Here is a 12,319-nt window from a genome sequence, read left to right as displayed (position 1 = left end):
TCACCATAAATGGCTCTAATAGGTAGTTTCCAGTTTTGGGTGAAAGTCATTATTTATGGCACGTAACGAGAAGCTGACAGTCTCTGTTGAAACTCCATTGCCTCATTTCTAATTTGAGATAATAGAATTATCATTCCGAGTGGAGAATCTAATGGAATCGAAGAGAAAAATATGACTGACAGAAAAATCTACAATAACATACATTTTGTGGCATGTAGTATACCAGACTGCTTCATTTCTACGCTATCATATCTGGTTGTTGTTCACATACGAAAATCTGCATAGAGAGAAGAATGATGAGAAAATTGGCGAAATGTATTATTACACAGTAGGTCTGTTGTTTATGAACACCGGTTTCTCTCATGTCCATGTGCTGTAAAAAGATGGGTTACGAGACCAAAAATAGCACCACTTGGATCTGGAGAGGCTGTGTCACCATCTTGGATCTCAGTAGGTATGCTAAGGAGTGATACAAAGTGGTCTAAAGGATTACATGCCCCAAAACAAACCCAAAGCACCACAGTTTACTGGTGATATGGATCTTTCTTTTCTTGTAGGCAGGAAATATGGTGTGTATTGACAAAAAGTCCACAACGCACAATTGCAACTGTAGTTCTAATAACATTTGATGAGGTTCACAAGCTACATATATATATGTACATTGCCATTGTGCTCATGAAACACTGTATACTCAAGCAAAAGAATTTCACTGTACTTGTATGTATGTGGCAATACAGGCTGCCTTCTATCTTTTTCCACAGTGAAGGGAAATGCTAGAAAAGAAAATGTCTGTGATGTGAAGGGGTCCCACTCTTTGAGTGGAAAAAGCTGGTAATCAGTGATTTCATTGCACTTTGCACAATGCACTGTTGCATATGCATGAACTGTAAAATGACATAAGTGAAGTAGATGGAAATGTCTGTGTAGAATAGGATCAGCAGCTTCTGTGGCAGCCGATATTTCTAGGGCTGTCATAGAAATTACAAGTGTGGCAGGGCCTTTTTATGGCGATTAATATTTCACTCTGATGACCATATATTTTCAAGGGATGGAGTAGGAAACACCTCTTTCTAAAATGGATGATCGTCTCTTTACCGTGTTTAAGTTCTCCGATTCATGTTGTTTGACTCACGCCATGACCAGATGGCGTACTTCTGTGAATTACATGTACTCATAATGTTCTGACATGAGAAAGCACCGGTGTGGTTTCATCGGAAAACTTGATTTGTTTGACAGTGTCACTCATAGAAGTACATTCATTAATGTACAGTGAGTACACCAGTGGAGCACAGAAAGGGTCCCAGATCTGGTCACCCACCCCAATGTACTGCTTTCTGTTAATAATAATAATAATAATAATAATAATGTGATATTCCAGTGGCAGACAAATGGAGACACATTAAGTTGGCTTATTTAATCCAAGAGTAGGTCAGTGATTATAGAGTTCAGCCCAGGGTTGTAGATAAATTCTAAATGAAAACATTTGTCCTCATCTTTATGACAGTTTAAACTGTTACATACTGTAGGCTGTCTTGTGATTTGAGGCTCTAGTATTTTCTCATAGCTTGTTTAATTCAGAACACTGCTGTGACTTGTCTATGACTCATTAACATTTATACTTGAATGGGCAACCTACAGATTACTCTACTAAAGAGTCCCTAAGAACTGAACACATAAAACCAGCTCAATTAGATTAATTCATCAGATTAAACAAGTACTCCGGTTTCCTCCCCCAGTCCAAAGACATGCACGGTAGGCTGATTGGCATTTCCAAAGTGTCCGTAGTGTATGAATGGGTGTGTGAGTGTGTATGTGATTGTACCCTGCGATGGATCGATACCCTGTCCAGGGTGTACCCCGCCTTGTTCCCGATGCTCCCTGGGATAGACTCCAGGTTTCCCTGTGACCATGAAAAGGATAAAGCGGTATAGAAGATGGATGGATGGAGATTAAACAAGTCACTCTGTAAGAAAATGACAAACAGTGTGGTGTTAATCTCTGCCGCGCGTTACAGAAGAATCACATGAATTGTACATGAGTGATTACATGATTTACTAGGTAATGTTGTTTTTAGACCTAGCAAGTACTATGTTTCATAATGTGTCACATGTTGACTTACATCTTAAAGCATGTGGTTTAAATCATCTTTAAAGCATCTTACAGCATGTGGTTTTGTTTCAATGATTTTCTTGTGTTTCGCATGTTAATATCAGTTCACGTGTCAGATTGCCAGCTCCACGTGCATATTCAAATAAACGCGTTAAAATTACACCATGAAATAAGAAGAAAGCAACATGCTTAGTAGCATAAAGATGTGCAGTGCTGTGAAAAAGTATTTACCCCATCCTGATTTCTTCTGTTTTTATTTAGACCACATGCTAAATTATTTCGGAAATTAAAACAAAATAAAACAAAGATAAAGCAAAGGCAACCAGAGTACACACAAAATACAGTTTTTAAATGATAATGTTATTTATCGACGCAAAAACGTTATCCAATCAATACCAACTGGGTCTGTGTGAAAATGTATTTGCCCCCGTAGTTACTAATTCCCCAAATCTATGAAACGGCATTGATAATGGGGTTCAGCTGGACTAGACACAATCAGGCCTGATTACTGCAAACCCTGTTCAATCACATCTACACTTACATAGAACTTTTTCAAGAGCATGGAGTTGGTTAAAAGGTTTTACCCAGTAACACACTAGAATGTTTTCAGGTCAATTAAATTTTCAATTTTATTTGTAGAGCTCTTTGAACAATGGACATCCTTAATGAGCAAGCCAGTGGCGACGGTGGTAAACACTGTAAGATTTTTGCAGTACAGTGCCCTCCACAAAATATTGGCACCCTTGGTAAAATATGAGCAAAGAAGGCTGTGAAGAATTGTCTTGATTGTTTAACATTTTGTTTAAAAAAATCACAAAATGTCTTCACTCAGTGATATCAAACAATTGTAAACAAAACACAGATTTATATTTATATATATATATATATATATATATATATATATATATATATATATATATATATATATAAAATAAAATCTTTGTTCTGTAGCAGTGAAGCTGAGCCCCAGAACTACCCATCATGGTGTTAGGAAACAAATGTATTATTATTATTATTATTATTATTATTATTATTATTATTATTATTATACTTAAAGTAATTCATTTAGATAAGAAATTCCACATGGATCATATTTATCCATTTTTATTTCATTCAGCAGTGTGTGTCCATCCCATATCAGTCTGTCTTTGATGAATGGGTAAAAAAATACACTTACATAAAACACGCAGTCATGAAAGCAGAAACCTCTTCTTCCAGAGTTGTATTATTTATTGAATATGAATGCTAAAAAAATACTTCACGTAATACATTTAGTATCTTGTATGACCCAATAACAAAATAAATAATTTCCATAAATACACAAGGCATGTAAAGTTAAATATTAGATAAATATTGAGTGAATATCCGGTTTGAGTTCAACATAAAATGAAAATAAATACTATAATATGCAGGAATACAAAAATACATAAAAGAGTACTGGCACGTACAGTACGCAGAAGAATGATTTCATATAAGAACAGTATGCAGAACAACAGCTGGAACTTCATTGTCCTCCTGCTTGTAAATGTCAGCTCTTGAGCCTGCCGAAAAATGGCACTCCTTTCTTTTGTGGAAGAGAAAGAGAAAATGAAGAAATTTGGCTTAAAGCTGTAGAATACAATGTATAATAAAGTATAAAATTTTTCCTCTTTCTATCTCTCTCTCTCTCTCTCTCTCTCTCTCTCTCTCTCTCATTATATATGTATATAAATATCGATTTCTTTGACATATGTATAATAACAGATATTTTACATACATTTTATACTCAGAAAAGTGTAATATGTTCTTATGACCAGTGTCATATTCTCATATCACCCAGTATATCATTTTTGCTAGCATTAACATAGTAGTTCTTCACGAGACCATGTTTGCACATTTAGTTCGATAGGACCAGTGAACAGAGTGATGCTAATTGTTTTAGACATTACTTACCTTTTTTAACATTGCCAGTGTTGCGTCGATATTTTTGGCATTTACACTGCTGCACTGGAGCTTCCCATTGTTCAGCGAAAACCTGCACAAACAGAGATTCTGATTAAAAAAAAATAATTATTTGTTCACAGTGCTGACAAACTACTAATCCATTAAAGTGCACTTTTGACTAAACCAATCAGATGGTATCCAACTTGTTATGGAATTCTAAGAAGAAAGAACGGTGTGAATAGTCATAAGGGAATACTTGACCACTCATAGTAACTTTTTTTTGTGCAAATTATTTTGTCATCTTTCGTACTGATACATAATATACAGTGGACATTTTTTTATTCAAAATGAAAAGTTAGTTTCTTCTAAAAGTTTGTTTACTTACACATATGCCTCAAGACATCTGCCTGATTTCTCAGTGTAGGCATATTTTGCTATACGGGCTGCTAGAACTTGGGCATCACTGGTGCGTGAACAGCATGTTACCGGCTTTCCGTCACTGGAGCGCACTGCAGTACAACAAAAAAATTCAAGGTGTTAGCTATACGACCTCTATCATACAAGATGTGCTAATCTGGACACACAGAAGATCTTACTTTAAGTACATGCTTATTAAGAACACTCACCTCCAAGCACGCAGCTGAACAAAAGTGTGATTATGTAAAAGAGAAAGACCAACTGGCGAGGTGTCAGAGAGAAACGCATCCTTGCTGATGGATTCTATACCACTGGAATATGTCTTGACTCTACTGTCCTTCCGTTATACTGCACTTATTCAGGCCAGGATTCTTTATATTCTATCAGGATTAGGGAAGCAAATGATTCATACATTTAATCACGTTATGAATAATACAAGTGGAATATCTTGCAAAAATCTTTGTCACGATGCACCATTACACATTCCTGTGCAAACATGCAAGATACTCTTCAGGTTGGATGGCTTAGTCACTGTTCTAAATTGATGCTTTAGTTCCTTTATCTACTTCTGGCAGTATTGTCGTAGTCAGGATTAACACTTGAGATGCAGTGGACTGTGCTTTTGTAATTTTAGTGGATTTCAAAACTAAAAGCTGCAGATACTTGTACGCTGGTTGTGATATTAGATGGGAAGACTCAAATGTCGAGAATAGAATGTCTATTAATCACCAAAACAACATTAAACATTATATCGATGTGCTTTTAATAATTGAAAGATGTCAACTAATTATGATAAAGCAACCAGTTATGTAGAAAGTGTGGCCAGGTTTGCTGGAGATAATTTTTTGGAAACCGGCACTTCTTGTTTTTCTTTATCTTCTTCTCATGTCCAGCTGTAAAGTCACCTATATGAAGTCCATCTATAATTGTATGCAGTTCTTACTGGCATCGTTATTTTGGGAGGTTTTTATGTCGCAAGCTAATTCCAACAGAGGGTATATCGGGAGGTGGTCCATGGCTTGTTGGTTAGTCCCGCATTCACAGCTGGTATCTCCAGTGAATTAACCCCATTTATCTCTGCTCACGTTATATCTTCCAGTATATGATGTCAGGCAATTAAGACATCACCGTTCTCTCCATATTGCGTCCGCTCCTGATGGTAAGCTCCTGATGGTAAGCTCTCATCGACCGGTATCTCCATGGACACTTTTGGGGGGTGGTGTTGTTTTCTGTAAAGAAAAACAAAAACAAAAGATATGGCCAAAAATACACTATAAAGAGCCAAATGTAAATGTTTGTAGACACCTTGACGCGTATATGTGTTTTTGAACATCCCGATCCAGATTTACTCCCTCCTGTGCTGTCATAATAACCTCCAGGTTTCCCCCCTTTCTTTCCCCTAGATTTGGCGCATGGCTGTATGGATTTGCTTATTCAGCCACGAGAGCATTAGGGAGGTCAGGCACTGATCTTGAATGACGAGGCTTGGGGTTCAGTATGCATTCCAATTCATCCCAGAGGTGTTCAGTCGTTTTGGAGTCAGGGCTCGGTGCAGGCCACTTGATTATGTCCACTCCAGCCTTGCCAAAGTTTTTGGCAACAGTGGGGAAAACCCACAAATGTGTGTGATGTTCAGACACCCGCAAACTTTTGCTCACATAGGGTATGTGGACACCTGACCATGACACCTATACAGTATGCGGGCCTTCCCAAAACTATTGCCACAAAGTTTGAAGCACACAATTGTATAGTATGTCTTTTTTTTTAATGCTGTAGCATTAAGAATTCCCCTTTCCTGGAACTAAGGGTATTAGCCCGTTCCTGTTCCAACATGACAATGCCCCATGCACAAAGTGAGGTCCATAAAGACATGGTTTGCCAAGGTTGTTGTGGAAAAACTCAAGTGGCCTGCACAGAGCCCTGATCTCAGTCCTACTGAACACAATTGGGATGATCAGAATGCTGACTGTGTGCCAGAACCTCTCATCTGATATCTGTTAATGCTCTTGTGTTTGAAGGGACACAAATCCCAACAGCTACGTTCCTTCCCAGAAGAGTTAGGTGATTATAAAAGCAAAGGGGGACTTATCAAAGGGTGTGATTGGTCATGTGACCACATAGTTTTAGTAATTCTAAAGTGTATTTAGTATTTATTAAATCAAGTCCAGCCATAGATACTGTACAGCAGCATGACTATTTTTTTTTCTGTCCAGATGGGCGTGAGAACGGCTCCGTGGTCCTGTTATTCATATAATGATTTCATCATTGATGATCAGTTTTGTGTTAAAAGGAGAGTGTATAAAACTCTTATTAGTTAATGTTGTCTCAGTGGGAGCACAAACTTGCAGTGCTAGGACATTTGTAGGGTGCTCAAGCGTACATCGTTAGAAACGTTGAGAGATGACAGACAAATTTCATTCTTCGCAATGTGGAATTTTTGATTGAACTCTATATTTAACACCGGAAATTTATTTTAGGGTCTGGCAGACATAAGTAGTCTCAGTGACTTGGTGGCTTAGTCATAGCACATAGAGGAACTTCAGAGGAAATCCCCATCAAGACATATAGCTGGTAGTGAATTGTATGTTAAAAGAACTAAGACTATATGATACCATTTTTAATCTGTTTCATTTCATAATAATACTATCCATATTTAGCATTTGAACTTGGAAAGGAAACTAAAGTCGTAAAAATGTAGTAGAAATTTATATTAAAAAAAATATATATAGTATTTTCAAAGTTGGTATGATTTATACTGATTTATTATCAAATTGTGGCATTTGCCTGAATATAAAATCAAATTATGAATATAAATGGGGACTTATACACTATATGGCCAAAAGTTTGTGGACACCTGACCGTCACACCCAAATGTGGACCTTCCACAAACTGTTGCAACACAGTTGTATAGGATGTCTTTGTATGCTGTAGATTACACTTGACCTTCACTGGAACTAAGAAGCCCAAACCAGTTTCAGACTGACAATGGCCCTGTGCACAAACTAAGGTCCATGAAGCTATGGTTTGGCAAGGCTGGAGTAAAAGAATCCCATTATGAATGGAGGTTTTTTTTTTTTTTTTGGGGGGGGGGGGGGGGGGGGATTCCATAAATAACTATCATTTAAAAACTCTGTTTTGTGTTTATTCAGGTTGAATTTGTTTTATCTTAGATATAAGATATATTTGATATGAGATATACACAAAAACAGAAGAAATCAGGATGTGGACAAACACTTTTTCGCAGCGCTGTATGTTTGGAAGAACTGCTATGGTCACACAATCTGTCGAAACACTCCACACCTGATGTTAATCTCAAGACATATGTCATATGCAGATGTCATAACCCTTCAAATATGATGATACATCTTGGCTTATAAAAATTCACTTCAGTGAAAGAGTTAAACGTTAGACTGTGCATTATATGTTCATGTGTTTTCTCAGAAAGGCATCTGGTGAGGTCGGGGTGATGCATACAAAATACTACTGCATATACACACATCTGCAGAGTGTGCTGGAAACCACAGCTCAGGAAGTTACACCACTATTAATGTTCTTGTGTATTTCCAACATCCATGGTAGCGGAATCATTGGGTAATCAGTAATCTTCCATCTGCAGGGTCATGGCAACTCACTGTATTTCTATATTACATGCAAAGAGTTTCAGAATAAATTGCGTCTTCACCTTTATGCTCACTTAAATCACTAACATTGGTTTCACCACAGAACATGATGGTGTCATGATAAGGCTGAGGTTCACAGACTATAAACCCACATTAAATTTTGCTTAACCCAGTGTGACTGAGGCACAGACTCTGGTTGATGATGCCTACATGAAGCTCCAAACCAGTCACTGTGGATTGTTTATAACAGACCCTGTTCATTTGTGATTATTTGACGGCAGAATGAATCGCCCACTCTGAGATATATATATATATATATATATATATATATATATATATATATATATATATATATATATATTTAACACAGTGCAGTGAAAAAGTATCCTGATTTCTTCTGCATTTGTGAATATCTCATCCGAAATTGTTTCAGAAATTAAAACAAAACCTAAGATAAAACAAAGTTGACCTGAGTAAACCCAAAATACAGATTTATGTTATTTATTCAAGCAAAAAAAAGTTATACAATATCAAATGGGCCTGTGTGAAAATGTATTTGCCCCCTGTAGTTACTAATTCCCCAAATCTATGAAACTGCATTCATAATGTGGTCCAACTGGACTAGAGCCAACCAGGTCTGATTACTGCCAGCCCAGTTCGTTCAAATCAACACTAAAATAGAACTTTTTCAACAGCCTGAACTTAGTTAAAAGGTCTTATCCGGTAACACACTGCAAAAATTGAAAGAAATTCCAGAAATGATGAGGAAATTGAAGGTTTGAGGTGATTGAAATCAGTCTGGAAAGGGTTACAAAGTTATTTCAAAGGCTCTTGGCTGCCAAAGAACCACAGTGAGCGCCATTAACTCCAAATGGAAAAACTCGGCACAGTAGTGAATCTTCCCAGAAGTGGCCGACCTTCCAGAATTCCTCCAAGAGCACAGCAATTATCCAGCAAGTCACAAAAGAGCCATCAAAGGAACTACAGGCCTCTCTTGCATTGATAAAACACACTGTTTCACTATCTATCTATCTATCTATCTATCTATCTATCTATCTATCTATCTATCTATCTATCTATATATCTATATATATCTATATATATCTCTCTATATCTCTCTCTCTCTCTCTCTCTCTCTCTCTCTCTCTCTCTCTCTATATATATATATATATATATATATATATATATATATATATATATATATATATATATATATATATATATATATAGATCTAGATAGATAGATATATATAGATCTATATATCTATATATCTATATATATATATATATATATATATATATATATATATATATATATATATATATATATATATATATATATAGATATATATATATATATAGATAGATAGATAGATAGATAGATAGATAGATAGATAGATAGATAGATAGATAGATGGATTGATACTATGATATCATTGCATTGTATTTAGTATCTATGTGTGTTCTCTTTTGCTGTACCATTACCTGTCAACCTCCCAAAAACATACTGGATTGCACCTGCAGTGGACATCTTCCCACCTCACTCTCACTGTTGCGGGGATACCGCTGACCAAAATAAAGTGGTCACAGTAGATGAATTAATATAGCTGTTAAAATTTGTTACTATTATTACAAGATGATTATAAGATATCATTTGCGGTTTAGCTGACTTCCTTGTGAATAGTGCCTATAGCACTTCTGAGCACATCCTTAAATGGTTCTTTCTGTTTCTCGGCAGAAAATTGTGTCTTGCAGCTCTTGTATCACTGTTGACAATTTAACAGCAACATGCCAGATTATATTCTGCCTAACTTGTAACTTTCTTTGGATGAAAACTATGTTAAATTATTTTTAAAAAAATAATAATAAAATAACGTTCATCACAAACCTAGCATTATGAAGCTCTATTTGGTGGTAACCAGCTAAACCTTATAATAAGAAGGTGACAAAATGTAAATGGAATCTCATGATTGACTGTGGACATTTACAGTAATAGGAACTGACTGATCTTTTAGTGTAATGTAAAAATGATACATGAAATGATACATTGTCTTAAATTGTTTCGGCATATCGTGTAATTCTCACTCAACTCATCAATAAGCATCTGTCAGTCTGAAAAATGTCTGAGTGAAGATACAATTCATTCTTGGATGAGATGCCTGTACTTGCAACATTACACATAATTACAATATAATAGAAGAATATACTGAAATGTTGTTCTTATTTATATATTCAAATGCTCTTCTTGTTCATATATAATATTAATTATTATTTGATGTGATTATTTATTTGATCTAATATACCTGATCAGAAGTTTTAATTTGTAATGAAATGTTTTATTTTTCCAAATCTGCTACTTTGGGGGACTGAGACTTTATATTATTATAGTAGGTGCTGGTAAAATAATGACATTTATTAAAATAAAGCAAATTTCAAGCAGTGGTTTTTTTTTTTTCTTTTTTTTTTTTTTTTTCTTCGCTGAGAAGAATATCTGACGCCATCTTGTGAACACATGGCGACATTGCAGATATAAAATATGTACTAAATTTTTCTAGTTATGTCTGGATTTCCTTTCTTATTGTCTGAGGACAGGCTTAAGGGCAACTCCGGCGTTCTGGTTGTGTGTTGCATGTTATGAAAGTTCTGCATGTTATATTGCACATGAAGTGGCTTGTTGGTGACAATGTGTAAGTTCTGTGCATATTGATGAAATGGAATCTATGTTAGTAAGCAAAGAACCTGAACTTTTTCACTTGCATCAGTTCCGCTGAGTCAACATAGTAGATTAATCATGTGGGAGGCAGGATGTTATGACTCGCGCAGAATTTTTTTTTTTTTAAATAACACCGTCCTTTCTGTTGCAGTCAGGAAGCACTTCCGCTCCCTGAAGAGGAAGCGCTTCTTCCAACAGGCCATTCAGGCTCTCAACCAGGACAACACATAGTACTAGATGCTTGGATTACTTTGCACTTTACCCGCTACCTCAGCCTGATGTTGCACAGCATATATTGCGCAAACAACTGCAAATATCTGTTCCTTATTCAAAATACAGTCATACTGTTTCTGTCATCTTTTATACAGGTAATAAAGGAAACATCTGATGTAACAAAGTAAATTCTGGTTTATTTATTATACTTTAGCTTAAAGAGAACACTTGACAATGTGAAAAGAAGTAATTGTATTCAATTTGGACAATTTTTTTCCATATATGGAGAGTTTAACATACATCAACGAAAACTTCAACAAAACTGTATACAGAGAAACATTTTATATGGCTACAAGTAGGATATCGATTATACTGTGGTTATCTTACAGCCCCAAATCACTTTTTCAGACAGGACAAAATCAAATGACATATACCTGTCACATAATGAGTTGGCGGCGGTGGATGCAAGTGCAGATTTATTCAAGTAATGTGTGAAACAAACAACAAATCATTGAAAAGAAGAATCAAGAACATAAACTAGAAATACTAGGCAAAACACGCAGAGAAAGAACAAGGCTATGGCATAAATGACAAAACACGAGCACAACAACAACAACAACAACATAACGATAAGTTATGTAAACAGTAACCACAGGTGAGAGCATGATAGGACAAGTAATGGGATCATGTGACGTGCAGTGATGTGCATATTTTACCTTAGAAGTTCATATTTACACCCCATCCAGAGTGTCATATGCCTTGTGCCCCGAGTCCCCTGGGATAGGCTCCAGGCTCGCCGCGACCCTGTGTAGGATAAGTGGTACAGAAGATGGATGGAGGGACGGATGTCTGGAAGTTCATATTTATATGTTGACAGTATAAACTATGGTAGTATGAAGGATATTTATAAGCATGACATGGACATTATGTAAGATGATTTCCTTACCGTCAATATTTTTTTACATTATTGGTAACAAACTCCCAGCCTTACAGGATATCTTCCATACACAATGTCTGAGGAAGGCTCACAAAATCAACACAGTCTGCAATCACTCAGCACGCAGACTGTTTACCAGAGCACCCTCTACAGTTTCTACCTGCAGGCTATCAGGATCCTGAATAAACTATAATCCAGTCATTACTCCTCCTTCCATTTTCATACCTCTACTCATAGCTCCACTAATTCCCATACATCTGTCAACTCACTGACAGCCCAAAGACACTCATGGACAATCTCTTCACATGTTTCTGTCACTTTGGGGCATGTTGCAATATTTCTAAGGGCACTATTAACACTTTACTACCACTAAGAACTAAGTCCTTA

The 12,319-nt window shown here is 36.2% G+C and overlaps 1 long non-coding RNA gene across 1 annotated transcript in view; it reads right to left on the bottom strand.

Moving 5' to 3' along the window:
• Positions 1 to 3,217: 3,217 nt before the first annotated feature.
• Positions 3,218 to 12,319, bottom strand: part of LOC128629006 (uncharacterized) — a 10,763-nt gene continuing 1,661 nt past the window's right edge. The window contains exons 2-6 of the long non-coding RNA XR_008393324.1: positions 11,712 to 11,799; positions 4,659 to 5,678; positions 4,418 to 4,541; positions 4,042 to 4,123; positions 3,218 to 3,673 (exon numbers count right to left, since the gene is read on the bottom strand). This is a non-coding gene — a long non-coding RNA (uncharacterized LOC128629006). The remainder of the gene's footprint in view (positions 3,674 to 4,041; positions 4,124 to 4,417; positions 4,542 to 4,658; positions 5,679 to 11,711; positions 11,800 to 12,319) is intronic.

This window comes from Ictalurus punctatus, chromosome 23 (genome assembly GCF_001660625.3).
Source record: "Ictalurus punctatus breed USDA103 chromosome 23, Coco_2.0, whole genome shotgun sequence".
NCBI classification, from domain to species: Eukaryota; Metazoa; Chordata; class Actinopteri; order Siluriformes; family Ictaluridae; genus Ictalurus; species Ictalurus punctatus.
This window is presented reverse-complemented; position numbering and strand designations above follow the sequence as displayed.